Source organism: Molossus molossus, unplaced genomic scaffold (assembly GCF_014108415.1).
Source record: "Molossus molossus isolate mMolMol1 unplaced genomic scaffold, mMolMol1.p scaffold_m16_p_4, whole genome shotgun sequence".
Lineage (NCBI taxonomy): Eukaryota > Metazoa > Chordata > Mammalia > Chiroptera > Molossidae > Molossus > Molossus molossus.
Genome location: NW_023425377.1, coordinates 61,374,865 through 61,397,673, shown reverse-complemented (window position 1 = coordinate 61,397,673; position 22,809 = coordinate 61,374,865). Strand labels below are relative to the sequence as shown.

The 22,809-nt window shown below is 41.6% G+C and overlaps 1 long non-coding RNA gene across 1 annotated transcript; it reads left to right on the top strand.

Moving 5' to 3' along the window:
• The first annotated feature begins 16,812 nt into the window (after positions 1 to 16,812).
• Positions 16,813 to 19,810, top strand: LOC118615742. Its single transcript, XR_004956469.1, has 3 exons — positions 16,813 to 16,859; positions 18,897 to 18,966; positions 19,781 to 19,810. It is a non-coding gene; the product is annotated as an uncharacterized LOC118615742 (long non-coding RNA).
• Positions 19,811 to 22,809: the final 2,999 nt, after the last annotated feature.

The window sequence follows — 22,809 nt, the reverse complement described above, 5'->3', positions numbered from 1 at the left end:
GAATTTCTTTCTTTCTCTTTCTTTCTTCCTCTCTCCCTTCCTTCCTTCCTTCCTTCCTTCCTTCCTTCCTTCCTTCCTTCCTTCCTTCCTTCCTTCCTTCCGTCCGTCCTTACTTCCTTCCTTTCTTTCTTTCCCTTTCTCTCTCTCTCTCTCTCTCTCTCTCTCTCTCTCTCTCTCTCTCTCTCTCTCCTTCACCAGAGGACATTTTTCCATTTTTGTTCAGATACAGTGGGAGGGAGAGAGAGAGGGGGAGAGAAACATTGATGTGAAAGGGACACATTGAGTGGCTGCCTCCCGCACGGCCCCAACCATGGCCAGAGACGAACCGCAACTGAGGTATATGCCCTTGACCAGAATCGATCCCGTGACTCATTGGTCCACGGGCTAACGCCCTAACTGCTGAGCCACACCAACCAGGGCTGTGGACTCTTTATTAGTGGACTGTTTGACCTTGTCAATAATAAGGCAATTAACAATTTAAGCGTGACTTACACTTTACTTTAAACATTTAGCAGTATTAATAGATTCCTTCCAGTTGAAGTGAGAACCCCAGAGTAAGAAAATAAACTCTAGGTATATTTGAGCAATATGAGAGAACATTTATATTACAATCTATTTCTTTTTATTTACTAAATGCATGCTTTTTTAAAAATCCTCACCTGAGGATATTTTTTCATTTATCTTCAGGTAGAGTGGGAGGGAGTGGGGGTGGGGGAGGGGGGAGAGACATTGTTGTGAGAGAGACACATCGATTGGTTGCTTCCTGCACTGCAGGACCCTGACCAGAGCCAGGGGCAGAACCCTGCAACCGAGGTACGTGCCCTTGACCAGTTTTTGACCTGACACTCTTTGGTCCGAAGGTTGATGCTCTAACTGCTGAGCCACACTGGCCAGGGCTAAATGCGTGCATTTTTAAAGTCTACCCTCCCCTCATGTTGAATTATGGCACTGCTTTCTCCTTCTGTAACGGCAGCAGTGCTGGGTGGAGCTGGGAGCTCATAAGCAGCAGCAGCTGTGCTACAGAGCGAGAAGGCACTTCCCTGTCAGGAGCTCAGAGCGCCCAGAAGCGGTTTTGATGTCCAGTGCATACGTTCAAGTCATATTTCCCGGAATCAATGCAGTAAAGCCCAGGTACTTTTTAGAACCAGGAGAATGACTAGTGTACTGCTCACCGGACAAAAATACCCACAGTAGGGACTTAGTAGCAAAGAGAAACTGGCAAGCGCATGCGTGATGAGAAGGGAGGATTAGCTCCTTTACAAAAGGAGACTTCAATTTGTAGAAGGGGCTTGCTCCGTGACTTGTAACAATGAGATTTGCAACCAATGTTTTTTCAGGAAGTTACTGAGCAAAGGAGGAGCACCTTCTTAGGAGGGGCAAAGGCCTGTAATTTTTTTGAAAGACTACTGACCCTGAAACACAGCTTGGGAAGGTGAGGCCTGAAGAAAGGTGACCAGGATGTGCAAACGGGCGAGCAGAGCACCTGAGCTAACTATGGGGCAGACGGCAGCCAGAATAGGGTGCACAACGTTTACCTGGTTTGTTGAACAGGTGTCATCTCTGGCATACATTACTAAGCGCCTGGCTGAGACAAAGGCAGCTTCCTCCTTCTCATGGTGTTGCTGTTTGTCCTTGACATCAGGGAGTTCTGAGGCTGGCAGGGTGAGAGAGGCATGTGGCCATGGGTTCAACAGGGCTCAGGTCCCAGTGACCTGTAGCTCCTAGCACAGCCTACAGAGGGCATGTCCTTGTGCACCAAGTTGCCCTGAGCCCTGTCCCCCAGTGTCCTCTTCACTGTGCCAGAGAACTTGGGTTTCTCCAGTGGCAGGTCCTGGGGCACTTGAACTGCCCAGGAGTGCTCTGACTCTTTGGGTCCCAGTCATGGCACTGGGAAAGGCTGTGAAAATAACAGCCTACTTACTCTTGGTCAGAGCTGTCAAACAAAGAAACAAACCAACCAACCAAAAACAAAAACAAAAACAATCCTGAAAATCATCAGAATTGCATATTCACTTCACCTTAGACATATGCTGAAATTCAAAACTCCAGTTACATGGACACTTGCAAGTTCAGTGCAAGTGTCCAAGTTTACTTTGCAAAAGAATTCATAGTAAGATTCTTTTTTAAAAGCAAGTTTTCTTGGTAAATTTTTAAATATTTAAGTTTAAGAGAGTCCAACTTGCATTTAGCTTTCAGAAATGTGTGCCGTGACTTAGGGAGGGATGTGAAATTGAAGAAATTAACAGACTGTTCAATTTAAAAAGTTTTTTATTTATAAATTTACATAAATAATGAGCTTTTTTGGTATTCAGTTCTGAGTTTTGAGAAATGCATAGTCATATGGTCACCACCACGAAAATACAAAATAGTTCCATCCCTCCCCCAGGTTTCCTTGTGTTGCTCTTTTGTAGTCAACTTCTCCTTCTACCCTAACCCTTGACAAACTGTTCTCCATCTCTATAGTTTTACCCTTTTCAAAATGTCACATAAATTGTAGACAATTGTCTTTTGCATGGATGTACCACAGTTTGTTTATCCATTCATCAATTGAAGGGCATTTAGATTGCTTCTAGTTTTTGGTGATTATGAAGATTGCTTCTCTAAACATCTGAGTACAAGTTTTTGTGTAAACATAAGCTTTCATTTCTCTAGTGGTATATGTTTAGGAATGGGATTGCTGGGTTATATGGTAAATGTACGTTTAACTTTATAAGAACCAGCCAAATAGTTTTTTAAAATGGCTATATCATTTTGTATTCCCACCAGCAATGTGTAAGAATTTCATTTGCACTAAACAATATAAAATACGTCTGGCCAGTGTGGCTTAGTGGTTGAACATTGACCCATGCACCAAGAGGTCGCTGGTCGATTAGATTTTCAGTCAACACATGCCCAGGTTGTAGGCCAAATCCCCAGTGGGGGACATTCAGAAAATGGCCAATTGATGTTCTCTCTCGTCGATGTTTCTATCTCTCCTCTACTTCTTTTCTCTCTAAAATCAATAAAGGAAAAAAATATATATATATATAAAATACTTTCTATTCTCAGTGATCATACATATTTTCAGGCACTTGAGACAAGAAAAATAGTCTGTTATTTTAATCCAGATTTTCGACTTTCTGTTGCTGATCATCTTTCTTTATTCTGAAGTCCTAGGTTTCCCTTGCTATCATTTTCTTTCCGCTTGAAGAACTTCCTTTAATATTTCTTTTGGAGGAGATCATCTGGTAACAAATTATTAGTTTTTCTTCATCTGCTTTTAGGGGTATATTCAAAGGATATAAAGCCTGGTATGACAATTCTTTTAGCACTTTAGAGGTTCTGTCCATTGTCTTCTGGCCTCCATGGTTCCTGATGAGAAGTCTTCTGTCATTCGACTAGTGTCTCATATATGGTTTGTGTCATTTTTCCCTGGATGTTTTCAAGATTTTTTTCTTCATATTTGATTTTTGTCAATTTGATTATGATTTGTTGAGTTTTTCTTGCTTGGGGCTCATTGATATTTTTAAATTTGTAATCTATATCTTTCACAAAATGTGGAAGGTTTTCACCTTTATTTCTTTAAGAGTTGTTTCAGTACCATCTCTTCTTAGAGACTTCAATGGCATAAATGTCAGAACTTTTTATATCATCCCAGAACTCCCTAAAACTTGATACATTTGTTCTAAATTTTTTTCTCGCCGTTCTTCAGATTGGAAAATTACTATTGATCTATCTTCAGGTTCACTCACTTTTTTTTTGGTCATTGTCACTCTGATATTGAGCGCATGCAGTGAATTCTTTATTTCAAATATTATATTTTTTAGTTTTACACTCTTCAGTTTTTATAAAATAGTTTTTCTCTTATGAGAATGTCTATCACTACCTTCTTGACAAAAGTGTATACCTATATCTCATGGAGCTTGGTTATAATTCTGCTTTAACTTCTTTGTCTAATCATTCTAGCATCTAGGTTATCATAGGGTTGGCATCTGTTAAATGTCTTTCTGGCCACATGTTCCTGGTTCTTGGAGTGTTGAGTAGTTTTAGTTTGTATACTGAGCACTTTGAATATTGAGTCCTATTAAAATCTTCTGGACAATGTGAATTTATTTTTTTTGTTTGAGAAGGCAGGCAACCTGACTGTATTCAGACTGCAAATTCTGTTTTACCTACTGTGGGTAGTGGATACGATGTCAGTTTGGTGTCCAGAGCCTTTGCTATGCTACGTAAGTCTGCCCCACACATGTGCCACTCAGGGTGTAGTATGGGACTTGGTTATAGTTTATATTACAGTTCAGTTTTCACAGACTTTACTGTGCTTTTTTGGGTCTGTTCCACATTCATGAAGTTTAATGGTGAACTTGGGATTTGTATTGGTTCATACACAGAATTATTGTGGCCACTTCTGCAGGTCTCTGCTCTACAGATTTACCCACCCTCCACTCTCGGATGCCATGGGCTTCTTATTATTCTTCCTCTGACCAAAAATATAGGTTTCTCAAAGAGTTTTAGTACCAACCCACTCCTGTCACACAGTTCCATATGATGGGACCACCCTAGGGGCAACGTGACCAGAGAAAAGACAAAAAATACTTAGAATTATTCTTGTGTTTTTTTGTTCTCATATTAGGGTCACAGGAGCTTCTTTCTTCAGCTCTCTGTGTCTGTACCTCTGCTGTCACTGCAGTGGTGGGGAAAAAGAGAAAACAGTGAGGGTTTCTTCTTTTACCTGGACTTATAGCTAGAAAAAGTTTTTACCCTCAGTCTTTGCTAACAATACCTGCTGTGCAGTTCAGCAGCTCAGGCCACCTCAGGTCAAAGCCAGGAGTTAAAGGTGGAAAACAAATAAAAACCTAAGAAACACATTGCAATACTAGTCATTTAAGTCTGGACTTCCCTCCCAATCTACCTGCTGTTCTTTACTTTTCAGAGCCCTCGGGTATTTGCTTTTTCTGTTTTGTCTAGAATTTTTGTTGTGATCAGCAGCAGAGATAGGCTGTCGTGTCCACACCCATGTTGGCAGCGCTGGACGCCCTGGGACTGCTGAGCTTTAACATGTGCTGAGGGGTATGTTGCTTGTCTGCTCTCCTGGATTAGGACTCCCTTGAAGGACAGTTGCCATTGTGACAACTTCTCCTTAGCTCCACCGTTGCCTTTGTACCACAGGACTCAGACATGGCTTCTTTCAGGAACTTTGCACCAACTAACCTGCCCATGCCTCACAGCTCTGTCATCCTCGGTCCGGTCCCAGTTGGAAGCTTCCATGACCACTTATCCCCTCCAATTCTCTCATGCCCATAATGCTTGGCGCCTTCTCTCCAAGACCCAGACGTCTGCTGCTCCTTTCACTCTGAGACGTTTCCATGGTGCCCTTTCAGGACGTACTCCCTCCATCCACCAGACCCTTCTCACAATGTTCCTTTCACTTTTCATCTTAATTAAAACCTACTTCTTATCCTTAGGACACTTATTCCCTTGCCATCCTCCCCAGAGAAACTGCTCATTAATGTACCTTCTTCTTCCCTCTTTAACACCCACACTCTCTGAGAGTACAGCCTTGTCTCCCACTCTACAGAGACATGAGACACCAGAGGGGAAGGTCTTCAGCTTCCTACCTCCCTGTTTCCCACTTCTCTGAACTCATGTGTCTTCCCCTCTTGACCCAATGAAAAGAGGCATTCCTCTCTTCTGAGGCCGGCCCCGTTGTGCGCTTGATACCATACTGTCTCATCTCCTCAGTTCTAGCCAATGGAATAAAACAAGTAATGAAGGCAAGAGCAATAAATATTCTTTAAAAAGGAGTAAAAAATCACCACTGTTAACAAATATAATGGCTTACCTATCAAGCCAAGAAAATTAACTTAAAAAAAAAAACACAGAAAAAGTAATGAGTTAATTAAAATATGATATTGTCCCCAAAACATCAATACTTAAAAGCCACATTAAAGTAATAGAATAGAAAGTCCACAGATAAAGGCAAGTATGAATAATTGTTTTGTATACAATAGAGGCATAATTACGTACTAGGAGATAAGTGAAGAATCAGTCAGTGGAAGATACTTGAAAATTTCCTTTAAAAAAGGAAAATTTAAATTCTATCTCTACCTAAACTTTGTATTGTATACCAAAATAAATTCAGATGAATTTGAGAATTTAATGTAAAAGATGAAACCAAAAAATAAACAAAAATCATGGATTTTTTTTGTTTTTGTTTTTTGGCCAAAGTTAAAACTACAAAGCAAAAGATAGAGTTGACTACATAAAAATTTTCTATGCATGCATATAAAAACATACAAGCCCTGGCCGATTTGGCTCAGCAGTTAACAGCGGTTCTCAACCTATGGGTCACGACCAATTTGGGGGTCGAATGACCCTTTCACAGGGGTCGCCTAAGACCTTCAGAAAACAAAATTACAGTTATGAAGTAGCAACGAAATAATTTTATGGTTGGGGTCACCACAATGTGAGGAACTGTATTAAAGGGTCGCAGCATTAGGAAGGTTGAGAACCACTGAGTTAGAGCATCAGCCTGCGGACCAATCGGTCACGGGTTCGATTCTGGCCAAGGACACGTATCTCAGTTGTGGTTCATCCCCGGCCCTGATCAGGGTCATGTGAGAGGCAAACAATCGATGTGTCTCTCTCACATCGATTGTTCCTCTCTCTCCCTCCCTCCCTCCCTCCCTCCCTCCCTCCCTCCCTCCCTCCCTCCCTCTCTCCCTCCTCCCTCCCTCCATCTCATTCTATCTGAAGATAAATAGAAAAAGATCCTCAGGTGAGGATTAAAAAAAACAAAAACAAATATACAGAATTGTTAGGGGTATATGGGAACTCACTGTTCTCTTCTGTAATTCTGAAATGAATCTACAAAAAGTCACTCACATACACACACTCAAATACACAATTATGAATTTGTATATCCTTTTCCATTTCTGAGGATTTATTTTCCAGACATACCTGCGCATGTGACAAGCTTCTCCTAGCACCATTCTTGCCACAATATCTTGCAAGAGCAAAATAATTGTATCCCACCTAAATTACAGTTACAGGGACATGTTTAAATTATGGCATGTTCACGTGATGGAACACCATTCAACTGTTCACATAATAAGACAACTTCTGACATGGAAGGGTATCAAAGACACTCAATTTTTAAGTAAAATATTAAGTTAAAACACACACACACAGAACTCCAAAATAAAACAAAATAAGTTTTATACTATGTCATTTTTTGGGTGAAAGGGGGTGAGAATATAAAGTATATATTTATTTGTGTGCAAACAAGCTCTAGAAGGAAGCACAGAGCACTGTTAACCACGGAGCGAGGCTGTGGCGGTGACTGGTGGGGAAGGACAGGAGCTGGATGCATGGAACGGAACTGAAAAGTTATGTCTGTCATATCTGACCATGAGGATGCAGTATTTATTTATTTATTTATTTATTTATTATTTTTTTTATCCTCACCCGAGGATATTTTTCCATTTTTTGTACAGATAGAGTGGGAGGGAGAGAGAGGAAGAGAGAGAGAGAGAGAAACATCGATGTGAAAGGGACACATCGAGTGGCTGCCACCCGCACGACCAACCAGGGCCGGGGACAAACTGCAACCGAGGTACGTGCCCTTAGCGGGAACCGAACCCGGGTCTCTCCGGACCGCAGGTCGACGCTCTAACCGCTGAGCCAAACCGCCAGGGCTGCAGTATTTATTTTAACAATTACATTTAAAAATAAGCTCGAATATATCTAGCAATGATCCTCCACCCAGAAGAATACTCCAAAATGCCACGAGCAGCATTCAAGGCCTCTGAGCGTAGCTGTAATTGCAGGATTTCAGGCATCTGTCAGGGGTGTGCACTAAGAAATGTTTTTAAGTCCTGGGACTTTCCCTCGGCACTCAGAACCTCTGATCATATCAATACCCGTTTACTCTGCCTTCCTGGAGGCTCTGTTTTCACTTCTGCAACAGGCTGGTTTTTCCGGATGCCATCAGGACCAGAAAGCATGATGGGAGAATCAGTGAAATTCCTCTCCAAGTGCTGCTGCTGAGTGCTTCCACGATGAGCCAATTGTCTACTTCTCTCTCCACTTGAGATGTAAGCAGTCAGGAGTGGGGTGTCCAGCTGTCCAGATGTGAATGTGTCCCCCCTCCTTGTGAATTCAGAATCCAGTCACACACACATACCTGTATTTTCCAAGAACCACCATCTAGTGCAAAGCAGTCATCATATTTACAACAAAGCAGTATTTCTTCTTCTTCCTTTTTTTTTATCCTCACCTGAGGATACTTTTGCATTTATCTTCAGATAGAGCGGGAGGGAGAGAAAGGGAGAGAGAGAGAGAGAGAGAGAGAAATTGATGCGAAAGAGACACATCGAGTGGCTGCCACCCTCACAACCAACCAGGGCCGGGGACAAACTGCAACCGAGGTACATGCCCTCAGCGGGAACCGAACCCGGGTCTCTCCAGACCGCAGGCTGATGCTCTAACCACTGAGCCAAACCGGCCAGGGCCAAAGCAGTATTTCTTTTTTATTGAATTTATTGGGGTGACATTGGTTAACAAAACCATACAGATTTCAAGTGTACAACTCAACAAAACATCTGCATATTGCATTGTGCTCCCATTGCCCTAAGCAAAGTCTCTTTCTGTCCCCACTTATCCCCTCTTTGCCCTCTTCCAGCTCCCTGCACTCCCTTTCCCCTCTGGCTATCACCAACCTGTTGTCCAAAGCAGTATTTGACTTAATCTCCTCCTCCAAACCTCGGGTACTCCAACCTCTCATGCCTTCTTTCAGTCCTTCGGAGTTCTTGGGGTCTCATACAGGCTCATGAATGGCTGTCTGGATTTGACCGTTCTGTTCTGCCCGATGGCCCTGACCTCATCAAGCAGCTTCCAGTCTTTGCAATAATACCTTCCTCAGAGTCCTGTGATGACACTAGGTTCCCAGCTCACAAGGAGCTACCTATGGTCTCTGCATTCTGGTGGCCTTATTACATCTTCCTTCTTTGCTCCAACAGGTGAATGCAAGTGTAGAAGCTGCCTTCTCCTTTACAGCCTTGAACTGTAATGACTGCAAAGCTCTGTGCTCTGTGTGAGCACTAAGACTCAGAAATCCTAGGCCTCCATGTCTACCACTAGAGACTGGTCAAGAGAACACTTCCAGTGCTTGCCTTTCTGTATTTAAAATTAAAATTAAAATTAAAATTGCCCCTCCCCCAGTACCAGCCATTTCCCCAGAGAGTGTTGTGATCCTCGCCATGCCCCTGACCTGATGATTTCCTTTTTTATCCATTTGCTTTCCAGGTGAGTCAAGGGAAGGCTCTTGTTATAGAAGATGTAGGAGTCTTGGTCCTGAGGGCTAGGAGTCAGACTCAGGGGTCATTGACCAGCTTCCTACAGGTGTCTGGACATCACTGGATTTACAATGAGAACACAACTTAGGCTTTCCCTCTGTGTCTCCAGTACACCCTCCCCCACATACACACGTACTACAACAGTTGTACACTTAGGGACTTGCAAAAATGCAAACAGCTTCAAATAGCATTTAGATACATTAGTGGGTCACATCTCTAACATCTAGAATATCTTCCTGTTTTTTCCTCCTAACTGCATAGCTGTAGATTTAGGGTAGAACTGAGACATGTGGGTACCCAGGCAGGCCGATAAATTGACATTCCTTTAAACCATTTTTCTTTAAATGTTTAGCATTTATTTAGGGGAGTGGCTGGTAGCTCCATGGGGTAAGATCAGAGAGGAGGAATGGTGGCAGTAGCCCTCAACCTCTTTAACATCCTTGACAATTCGGCTCTCACCCCAAACCTGCACCCCCAGCCCTGCCTCCTTAGAAGGAAGTGAGGTGGCCATGTGTTGTCATTTGAGCATGTACTTTTCGGGTTTTCTCCTCACAGGTCAGCGGAGTTTCACTTCCATTCACATATCATACTATCCTGGGGAGATGTAAGGACATGCGCAATCAGACAATTACCCATTTGGCTTTATTTCTGGTGACAATTTGGTGTGCCTTATAATTGGCCATCTAGACAGCTGCCCAGATTTCCTTTTTCTTAATCTGGTCTTGATTCTTTGTGCTCTCTCTCCTATATATCAGATTGGGTTTCTGTCTTTCTGCTGGATCTCAATACCTTAACTATATGGCACTTTCTTAGTGAAGCCTTTCCTAGGAACCAAACCCACAGCATCCTGTGCTCCTCGAATGCACACCCTTCTCAGGTGTGACAATTATGACATTTATCTGCCATCCAGCCATCTGTGTATTGGCTAATGGGACCATGTTTGCTGATGGGCATTGGAGATACTCAAATAAGTGAGACACTGTGTCTACCTTATAACTTATAATCTGTTTTATACTGATATTTATTTCTTTGAATATATTTGATTGTTTTAGTTGAATTGTGTGTTGAAATGATAAATTTTGTCTGTTTCTTGGATCAGTGTTGCAAGTTGGGTTCCCTGGAAGCAGATGCTGAAGTGGTTAGTGTGTAGGAGGTTTAGTAGGTGGTGCTTTGGGGAAAAGGAAGCACCCCTGGGCTAATATTTTTTTTGCAATGAATTTCTTAGTATTACCCCTAATATCACTGTAATGATCTTTAAAATGTCTCTACTCTCTGTCTTTTCAAATCATACTTATCCTTTGAGGCCCAACTGAAGTTCACATTAAACAAATAATACTGAGCACTTACTGTGTGTTAAGTACTGACTAGGCCCTGGGGAAAGGTGAGTTTGAGAGAGGTGCCATTCCCAACCTCAAACATCAGGACAGTGAGGGAGGGACATAAATGGGTACAGAAAATATTAGAATTGAAGAATTATATACATGGAGTGACCATATAATTTGTTGCTCTAGTTTGTAATTTTTGAGGACAAAAGGAGGGAATCATTAAAAATAAGCAGGAACCTCAAGCGTAAACTGGGACTGTCCCAAGCAAACTGGAATGTGGGGTCGTCCTATTAGTTAATAATGTTCCACATGAATTTAGGAGACAGAGCATGAATTCAGCTTGAGTATACAGAGGAAAGGTAAACCAGAGAATGTAGTTTTTGAGCCGGAATATGAATAAATATGTTCATGGAGTAAGATTAGGCCTTCCCAGGAGAGGGTGCACTGCAGGGCATATGTGGACTACATAGAATGACTCTCCCACTGAGACCTGAATGCAAAGTATACGGTAGCATACAGAGGCAGGTGAGTTGGGCAAGCTGAGTTAGGTCCTGATGGTGTAATGTCTTACTAAAGTGTTTATATTTAAAACTGCCAATAAAGATTACTGAGCATGGGGAAGAATGAATGAACAGGGTTGAGTAAAAAATAAATTAGAGACATTAAAGGCTGGAGTTACAGAAACCAGTTAGAATATAGTTCAGTAGTCTAATTAGGGCAAGGCCAGTGAGAAAGGAAAAGTGTGGATTCTGACCTGGACTAGAAGGCTTGGCGCAGTCACACGTGAGGAGAGGTCTCTGGATCAGCAGGCAAACTTAGCACTGCCATGAGCTGAAGCAGTGAGCACTGGAGGAGCAAGTCGCTGAGGCTGGAGAGGGGTGAGCTAGTGAATTTTGTTAGATGCTGGTGGGATCTTCTGTGCAAAGACAGAAGGTGACAGACAGCGCAGATGTCACCACAGGGTTTGCATGGAGGCTCTGCTGGGAACTACCCTCTGGTGGCATGCTAAGAGAAAGCAGTGCAGCCCATTCCCAGGGCCTTGACGTGGTTCCAATGAGCAGAAGCATGAGGATGAGGAAAAAGGCCTCATTGTCAGGACAAATTTGCTGGCAAATTTGGTTCCTGGTGATGGTCCACTCCCTGGCTTTCAGATGGCCATCTTATCTCCGTGTCCTCACATGGTGGGGCGGGGGGGGGGGGGGTGAGAAAGAGGGAGAGACAGAGAGAACACATACTGGTCGTCTCTCTCTTTTCTTCCAAGAGTATCCCATCATAGCCTCATCTAACCCTGAACGCCTCCCAAAGGTCCCACCTCCAAATACCATCACATTGGAGTTTAGGGCTCCAACATATGAATTTGAGGGGGACACAAGCATTCAGTTCTTAGCACCTTGGAACCCCTTTTACTTTATTTTGTCACTTGCTGGAGGCAACGAGGCAGCAGGAGTGCCGGGGGGTCTATGCTTTCCTCTGTGTAAGCTCTCTTTAAAGAACCCTAAACAGAATAATCAAGATTAATCCCATCTTAAGTATGTCTCTTAATTGCACCAGAACACACTTTACAATGGGCATGTCTTATCCCTTGAATGTACATTTAGAATTACAATCAGTTTTAGACATGTCATTCTTTAGCTAAAGTGAAGGGGAAACAAATTTTATTTAATATTCCGTAAGATCTTTCCTCAGTGTCTTTTGCTGCTTCTCCTGCCATCAAATGCTTACTGGGACTGAAAAGCCATGTCGAGTGCAAGGCAGATGCATTCCCTCTGCAGAGATGAGCGATTCTGCGTGATGGGAGAACCTGGCGATACTGCCAGGACCAGCTGTGTGACCTTAGAAAGTCTGCTGCACTTTCTGGGCCTCAATCCTTCATCCCTACGATTGCAGCTCATCTTCATCACTGAAAATTGTGGTTACAAAACCTGCCTGAAATTGGCAACAAATGCCCAAATTAAGAAGTGATAGGGGCTATATCTTGAAGAATCAAACAAAACTCTTAAAAATAAGTTTATCTTATTTTGTATATTAAATATATATTTAAATTAAAACTGTGGTTGTTTTCTTTTTCTTTTTTATACTCACCCAAGGACATTTAAAAAAATTGATATTTAGATAGACTGTAAGGGAGGGAGGAAGAGAGAGAGAGAAACATCACTGTGAGAGAGACACATCAGTTGGTTGCTTCCTGCAAGACCCCAACCAGGGCCAGGGATCAAACCCACAACCGAGGTACGTGCCCTTGACTGGGAATCAAACTTGTGACTCTCTGGTCCACAGATGGACACTCTAACCGCTGAGCCAAACGTGCCAGAGCATGTTTTTTCTTTGCTTTTGGTGTGTGATTTTTCTGGAAAAAGTATACACTGGCATAACACAGTGTTCTCCACTTTTTGCTTGCATTTAATTCTACAATTACAAAAAGGATTAATTTTGAAAAAACATTCAAGAATTTCACTGATTTTTTTTTCAAGGTCTTCTCTTAAGTTAAGGATACTCAGACCATTATTTTTGGAAATAACCTTTATGCCACCATTCTTGCAATTTTCTTCCATTAATCATTTTATTTCTAGCAGCTTCTCATTTATCAACAGTTTGCATGTGACTGAGCAGTTCTTACTTCAATTTAATTAATTTTATCAATTCTTTCAGGAAGATTTTCTATTTGATTTGCAACCAGTTTGAATGGTGACGACATTTAAAATGATCTGGGAAAGACTGACCCACAAAGATATGACCCCCAGATGCCCAGGCCGATTTGGCTCAGCGTTTGGAGTGTTGACCACGAATCAATGAGTCGTGGGTTTATTCCAGTCAAGTACACGTACCTCGGTTGTGGTTCGTCCCTGGCCCTGGTTGGGTCCTATGGGAGGCAACCAATGGATGTGTCTCTCTCACGTCAATGTTTCTCTCTCTCTCCTTCTCTCCCACTCTATCTAAAGATAAATAGAAAAATATCATCAGGTGAGGATTTAAAAGAAAGATGTGACCCCCAAGAATGAAACAACACCAGTGCTGAGCAAGGAGGGCACTAGTTGTTAAATGGAAATTCATCCAGTGAACATTTTCTTATGGAAACCACTTTACTTTCTTGCACAACCTCATGGCCTAGACACCTGGATAATTCACATTGCCAGAATGACAACCCCCGTTAGGTTTTAAGATCTGAAGCACATTATGGCTACCTCCTGAAGTGGACATGGTTGAGTTGAAGTAAGAGTTGTTTGGGTAGAAGATCTGGGTTTTTTCTTAACGAACAAAAGTGTAAAATATTTAACATTTTCCCAAGATCTAACTATGAGTGATCTGTACCTACTTGAATGTGAACTCCTTGAGAGGTTTGTCCGTCTTGGTAAATCCAGCGTCAAGGACATGTAAGTTCCTGACATAGGCAAGACCTTCAACAAATGTCAGCTGAGTGTTCACGAAGGTGGAACCGTGTAGGGATTCTCCCACTAACATCTATGTTATTTGTCAATTTCTCTCTTTTTTTAAAAAAAATTATTTTCTGTCTGCATACAGCGAATTGACCTCACTTTGAAATTACAGTCTGTTTTATCTTGGTGCCTAACTGAAACCTCGATTTTAACATCCTGTCACAAAGACTCTTGTGCAAAATCATATTCATTACTATTCTGTGAGTGAAGTTATGCTAAGCAGGTAATATTCATTATCACATTTAATCCTTAAAGCAACTTCAAGACAAGTTAACTGTGTACTGTTATGATCCCCATTTACAGACAAGGAGACAGAGGCTTGGTGAGGGAGTGATTGGGCCAAGGGCACGCACGAGGAAGCGGCAGAACAGGGATTTGAATGGAAGTCAGACTGATGCCAAAACCCCTGCTGTTAGAGAAAGGGCAGGAAGGAATATCAGAATTAATAGAAAATCTTAGAAGAGTAGGTAAACTAATCATAGTGGGGCACTAGCCATAGTTAGAAAAATGTTAATCATTCTTTATGATGTTAATCATGATTGCTTTGTTCTCACAAGGAAAAGCCCACTCTGACCTGGCTGGGAGGTGTGTGCCTCCAGAGCTTACCTCAGGAATGCTGTCCATTCTATTAGTCTGAGGACAAGGGGGACTATAGGACATCATGGAAAAATTAACAACCAGATTATCGGGACACTGGACCTGTGACTGTGACTCACTGGTGACCAGCCCCTGCAGCCCCAGCCCACATTCCTCCCCCCTTGCCTGTCATTGTTTCTCTCCCCTTTAAAAGCAGCTGGCAAGTGAGGGGGGGGCAGAGCAGATTTTACAGGACGGCCCACTGCTCTCCCCTACTGCCAGCAATATTGGAATAAATGCTCATATATGATTCAGCCTTGTCTCTGCTTAACGGCCTCAAGTAGTAACAGGCGGCCCGGACCCATTTCTTGTCTGGTTTCATGAAGACATGCCACCCTCTCTACCCTGCTACACCTCACTATCTTCGGAAAGACTGAACCTTGCCCTCCTTCCTCCCTGGGCGCTCACTCCAGGCCAATTACTCATGGTGAACTCACTTGTCCCAAACGCAGATGTAAGACATAACTCCCCAAGAAATCAATGTAATTTACAGTTATTTACCAATTTCTAATTTGCCTTCTTTTTGTTTATGGCAATATTTTAGTGGAAGCCTCCCAGCAACGTGCCAGGGTTTGTTAACACTGAGAAGTCCAGCCACGGCAGGAAGACACACGCCCCAGACACAGATGTGTTATCGATTAAAAAGTAGTTACAACATTGAACACAGCCTTAAATAAAAGCGAAAATGCAGGAGTCAAGGGAAGCAAAAATGTCAATTGGGAACAATGCCATCTGCCCCAGATGTTTTGTAATATTTGCAGCCTTTCTGGAACTGTCACCCTGCCCTAGCGGCATCAGACACAGGACAGCTTCCGGCAGGGAGGAATGGGCTGGCCCTGCCCTGAGAAGAGGTGGAAGAAAGTTCCTAACAGAGATCATCTGTCTTCCTGTTCACCTGTCTTTTGTTTAATGTCTTTCTCTGGTGAGAACCCTCTTATACTACTTCTCAGGGGATGAATTAATATACTATATTATGACAAGTGGCAAAACTCAGCCCAATTCAAACTGACTTAACTAGAAAATGGGTATGTTCTGGTTCATCCAAGATGATCAGCAGGGTTAGCTTCAGGCACAGTTAGATCCAGGTGCCTAAAATTGTAAAGAATCTCTCCAAATCTGTCTCTTGATTCTGCTTTCAGCAGAGTTTACTTTATTCTCAGTCAGAAAAAACAACAACAAAAAAAATTTTCTTTATTGATTTTTAGAGAGAGAGATAGAAACATCAATGAGAGAGCCTCCTGCATGCCCCCTACTGGGGATTTGGCCCACAACCTGGGCATGTGCCCTGACTGGGAATCGAACCAGCGACCTCTTGGTGCAGGGGTTGATGCTCAACCACTGAGCCACACCCGCCAGGCTCTCCCTTTTTTAAAAAATATATTTTTATTAATTTTTTAGAGAGAGAGGAAGGGAGAGAGAGAAACATCGCTGTGAAAAACACTGAACAGCTGCCTCCTGCATGCCCCCTACAGGGGATTGAGCCTGCAACCTGGGCATGTGCCCTGACCCGGAACTGAACCGGGACCTCTCAGACCATGGGATGGCCGGGCTGTCAATCTCTTGATCTCTTAGAATCTCAAGCCTAAAATGAAGAAATGGGACTGAGTAATCTCTAAGGCTGTACGGCTAGAAAATTTGATGATTGAGTTCTATTCTAGGTATTTAGAGAAAATCACTTTTTACTGAATGTTCTAGAATCCCAGAGTAATTCATAATCTTTGTGACTTGGAAAGAATTTTAGAGATATTAGTAGGCCAGTTAATTAGCAACATTAGAATGGAAATTTGTTGACTTGTTAGTTTTTAAACTTGATTTAAGTGATGAAAATAAAATTTAAGCTACGTGGAATTAAATTTTCAAAACTAGAAACTGCAGGTATAAATAAAAAGAACTTGACTAATTGAAACTCTTGTGCCTGGGAAAAGCAGCTGCCACACCATATCACAAAAAGAGAATGGAGCCCAGCATCGAGGTGGAAGAGCTTTGCATTGAGTGGGGACATTTGGTAACATACCTTGCACAGATAAAGTGCACGTTTTAAGAATTTCCCAGCACAAATGTGCTGACTGCTTGTTTTTCGCAGGCTGTCGTTTGTTCTTGGAGAACAGCGAGGACTTAATGTGCTCAAGGTTGGTGTGTGTTTTAGTATCTGCCCAAATGATCAGGCCTAGCTTAGAGTTTGTTTTGACCATGACTCTACAGAGGTGTCAAGCCATTTCTATGCTGGGGGTATAATCATAATAAAGCTTTGCAACTTCTGATAACCCAACTTGTTTGAAGGTTTTCTTACATCATAGTTGACGGGCTAAGAATCCTTGTCTCCCACCTGGTCAGTGGGTTTTAATGATACTGGGACCATTTCCTCAGTGCCTGTTATTCAACTAGCAGGTAACTGAAATAGAGTTTTGTTTTTTGGACATTTTCTCATACTTTGGGCATAGTATCCTGAAGCACTTTTTGAGGCAAAGATTCTGTAGGCTCTATTTTCTCTCCTTTGTAAATGCTCAATTTGGTGCTTGGTTGTACAAGGTTTCACCCAGCTTTGCAGCTACTTCAACTGTGGAGCTCTTGTCTCCCTCGCTGAAATTTACAGTTCTTCTCCGGAAGGGACTGGGTTCTCTACATAGGTTCTATACTCAAACAGCACTTCTGAAGTCTATACCAATAGTTGTTCAGGGTGGTGGGAATATGGGTCATTTTTTCATTTTCTTCAATTCTCCAAGATGAAAAACATGTTTTATTATCATAGTTATGCAAAGACAAATTAAATATATTAAATACTCTTGGTTTCTATCACGTTGACACCTCTACGTCCCAAATCCCACATTAGCCATGTAAGAGGTACATAGCAGACCTGTCCCACACATAACAGAAGAGTTCATCACAAATTAGTACCCTACTTTTTCCATTCTAAATTATTTTGTTGTAGAAAAGCATCCAATGAAAATATTCCTTTGGAAGTACTTGAATCCTTCACTCCCTAATTCATATTTCTTAAGGTATTTTTAAACACTCAGTTGCCTACAGGAAACTGTAAAATTCATTACAAAGACATGTTCCACCAAGACAACAACATCTGCAATTCAAGACAACCATCTGATGTGTGCATAGGAGAAAAGATAAAATAAAATATAAATATTAAATCCAGTCTATAAACTAGTCACGTCAAATATGAGACATTTTGAGTGTGGGGAGCAAGAGTATTTTGAGCAGAGCATTGGGACGGAGGCTGTGGAAGTTTGGAATTCACTTCTCATGGGATTGAAGAGAAGCCATCAGACCTTTTCAGATAGTCTTTGGACATTTGTAGGATTTCAGAGATTATCTTAATTGAGTAGGGAGGAGGATTAGTAACATTGGGGGAGAAAAAACACAGCAGCCTAAGCATGTAATGAAGGTTTGAAGAAGACATAGGGATCCCTAAGTCAATAATTCAAATACTCCTTGAGCTGCATAATGCATTAACATCATTCATTCGACCAACATTCACTGAACATCAGCTATGTGCCAGACTCTGTCTAGTCACTTGGGTTCTTTACCTAAACTACCCTCATGTGAAGGTGGTGTCATTAATCTCATGGTACAGACAAAGATGGTTGTAGGGGAGGCACAGAAAAGTATATGACCTGGCCTTTCCTGCAGGGAACTTCAGTATAGTTAAGAACACAACATTACACATATGAAACAGCTGTTAAATAAAATATACTATAGTAAACATCAGCTTTCCAGAACTGTCAAATGTTTAGTCATTCTGGAGAATCCATACAGTTGTCTGCACATCTGAGAGATTTTTCCTTAAAACATAAGATAGTATATTAATGAACATTACTGGTTGTACTTAGCTCCAATATAGCAGTTCCCTCTCAAGACCTATTAAAGTATGTGTATAGGACAGTTTATTTTCTACACTAGAATTATTTGTATTTTACTATACCTATGTTTTATGGTTTTTCTATCTCCTCCCTTGTAATTGGTTTGTCAATGTACCTTTTAATTTGCTGATGATTATCTAGCATGAATTTGAGAACAACTAATTAATCTTATCAGATTTGGATGTAAAATACACCCCAAATTAACCTTAAGTAAGCCTATAGGTTTCTTCTTCTAAGAAAATTTTCAGTCTTTGAATGGGCTGCTCAGAGTCCCTCTTTTCTTCCTTGTTTTAGAACTTCCACTGATCCTTGGTTTTATTCTGGAGAATTCAGAAGTCAAGAGAACTAAGTGCTAGACAGACAGGTATGATTGTATATTATATCTACTGAACTGAGTATAATTGGGCACTAAAGTTTTACAGACATGATTTTGAAGTTCTGAGTAGAAAGCAAATGAACAATTTTAGGCAATGAAAGAAGAATAGTAATTTTGTAGGGGTCTTTTCTCTAGAACCTGTGATTTTATTGGAAGCACTTTAGGAATTATTACCCGCCCCCCCCCCCCCCTTTTTTGAAGGATGATATTGAAACGAAGAGAAGTTAAACAACTTGTTTACTTCTTCAAAGTCACACAGATGCAGTTCTAAAATCTGGTCATTTGACTCCTACATCCAGTTCTTGACATATTTATTGTCACTGAGAAATGAATACCTGTTTCTAAATTGAACCAAAGAAATTATATCAGGAGGCTTAGCCTTAATGATTTACATACATGACAAAAGAAGGAAACCAAGGAAAGAACCCTCATTACAATCCAAACCCTCCCCTTCCTCCCACTCTCCTGAGGGCCTGACATCCATGCCTCATCTCCTCTTAGAGACACTCCATTAAGAGAGTCAATGGCCGACTCTCATTTCTGGTGGTGGAGCCAGGGCATTGGGACCGACCCTCCAGAGTTGACATTGTACTAAGGTATCAGTAGGCTAGAAAAAGAAGGGAACCTAGAAAAACAAGAGGATTATGGAAGTTGCTTTTGTCATGAGGGCATCTGCTGATTTGGGCCCAATTTTAAAATCAGCCTTATTAAGGTATAATTTACATTCAATCTAATTCCCCCATTTTAAGTGTACAGCTTGCTAAATTTTGACAAATGTCTCATAACTACTTCCACTATCAAGAAGTATAGGAGAAGGAAAAATGGCGGCGGAGTGAATGGAAGCTACACGACCGTCTCCCAGAACCAAACTGGAATTACAACTATAACACAGACAAATCGACGGGAAAAACCAACAGAAAAGCAGCTTGCGAGGACCATACAACGAGGGACACTGACTCCATCCCGGTAGGCTTGCAAAGGCGCGAGATGGGGCTGGGAGCCCACGGTCAGCGGTCAGTGGCTCAGCAGCGGCCTTAGCTGGGAGCTGCGCCCTCGGGTCACACTCCCAAGCAGCTCCACAGCGCAGCTGGGACAGAGGCTGAAACAGCCACAGCCACTCACCTTGGGCTCCGGCAGAGGGAGGGCAGACTGGACTGGAACTGTGTCGGGACACTTGGGATTTGTGGGGCGTTCAGAGCTTTTGCTGAGTGCAGCTACACAGGACAGTGGGCATATTGCTCCTTCCCAGGGCTCTGGGGAGAGGCAGCAGCCCCTGGCTCAGAGATCCAACCCCACCCTGTGGGCCATTGAAGTGCTAATTGACGCTCACTAACAACCAGCATCTGCCCCACCCTCGGGAAATCCCCTTGCGCTAAGCACCTGAGGGAGCTTTTCAATCAACTGACAACCTAAAACTCATCAAGTAACCTGGACTGCTAGCCTCCAGGCAAAAAGCTAGAGGATAACAGTACCTTTCCTGGGTTGGAAACTTTAACCAGGAAAGTAAGACTTGACAGTGGTGTTTAACGTGGGTCCTCCCTCACCACAGAGAGGGAGCCACAAACAGCAGAACACCAACACCCACAGGGAAAACTTAGGCTCCAAAGCCCACAGTGATAGCCAAAATGGTGAAACACAGAAACAGAAGAGCCAAATGAAAGAGCAAGAGACCTCCACTGAAGATGAGATCAATGTGGAGCAATTACGCATGTTAACAGAGCTAGAATTCAGAGCCATGATCTTGAGGAAGCTGAACAGCATGAGTAAGGACATAGAGACACTGAAAATAAGCCAATTGGAAATTCAAAACCATTAAGAAGAGATAAAAAATGACATATCAGAAATGAAAAACACATTAGAAGGTTTAAAAAGCAGAGTAGAGGAAGCTGAGGACCGGATCAGTGAATTAGAAGACAGGATAGAAAAAATCAACCAATCAGAAAAACAAAAGGAAAAAACTATTAAAAAACAGGAAGACAGCTTAAGAGAACTATGGGACAACTGGAAATGTAATAATATTCGCATCATAGGGGTCCCTGAAGAAGAACAAAATGAGCAAGGGATAGAGAATATATTAAAAAAAAAAAAAATGACAGAAAACTTCCCCAATTTGGTGAAGGAAGAAGGCATTCAAGTTCAAGAACCACAGAGAGTCCCAAGTAAGAAGAACCCAAAAAGGCCCACACCAAGACACATAATAATTAAAATGCAAAAATTAAAGACAAGGAGAGAATCCTAAAAGCAGCAAGAGATAAGCAACAGGTTACCTACAAAGGGAACCCCATAAGGCTCTCAGCTGACTTCTCACAAGAAACACTACAGGCTAGAAGAGAATGGCATGAAGTAATTAAAGTCATGAAAAACAAGAATCTGAATCCAAGACTACTCTACCCAGCAAGGCTATCATTCAAAATAGAAGATCAAATAAAGAGCTTCCCAGACAAAAAAAGGCTAAGGGAATACATTAGCACCAAACCAGCACTGCAAGAAATGTTAAAAGGACTGCTATAATTAGCAGTAGAAATAGAAGGAAAATAGAACCACACTAAACAAAAATGGCAATAAATAAGTACATATCAATAATCACCTTAAAAGTAAATGGATTGAATGCTCCCATAAAAAGACACAGAGTAGCTGATTGGATAAGAAAGCATGACCCATCTATATGTTGTTTACAAGAGACCCACCTCACAACAAAAGACTCACATAGGTTGAAAGTGAAGGGATGGAAAAAAATTTTCCAAGCAAATGGAAAGCAAAAAAAAGCTGGGGTAGCAATTCTCATATCTGATAAAATAGATTTCAAAATGAAGACCATAACTAGAGACAAAGACGGCCACTACATAATATTGAAAGGATCTATCCAACAGGAAGATATAACCTTGATAAACATATATGGACCCAATATAGGAGCACCAAAATATATTAAATATCTTCTGGAGGACTTCCGAGGGGAAATCAACAACAATACAATCATAGCAGAGGACTTCAACACCCCGTTGACACCACTGGATAGATCCTCTAGGCAAAAAATTAGCAAGGAAACAGAGACTCTAAATGAAGCACTAGACCAAATGGATTTAATAGATATCTACAAAGAATTACTCCCCAAAACTACAGAATTCACATTCTTCTCAAGTGTACATGGGACATTCTCAAAGATAGACCACATGATAGGACACAAACTAAATCTCTACAAGTTCAAGAAGATAGAAATCATATCAAGCATCTTCTCAGATCACAATGGCATGCAACTAGAAATCAATTGCAACAAGAACATGCAAAGACATTTCAACACATGGAGGCTAAATAGCATGTTATTAAACAATGAATGGGTCACCGAGGAGATCAAGGAAGAAATTAAAAACTTCCTGGAAACCAATGAAAATGAACACACAACAACACAAAATCTATGGGATGCAGTAAAAGCAGTCCTGAGAGGGAAGTTCATAGCACTACAGGCCTACCTCAAGAAACCAGAAAAATTTCTAATTGACTGTCTAACCTCACAACTTAAAGAATTAGAAAGCAAACAAAAAGAAAACCCCAGAGCAAGTAGAAGGAAGGAAATAGTAAAGATCAGAGCAGAAATAAATGACATAGAGACCAAACAAACAATTCAAAGGATCTATGAAACAAAGAGCTGGATTTTCGAAAAGATAAACAAGATTGATGGACCCTTAGCTAGACTCACCAAGAAACAAAGAGAGAGAACCCAAATACACAAAATCAGATATGAAAGAGGAGAAGTAACAACCAACACCACGGAAATACAAAAGATTGTTAACAACTACTATGAACACTATATGGCAACAAATTTGACAATCTAAG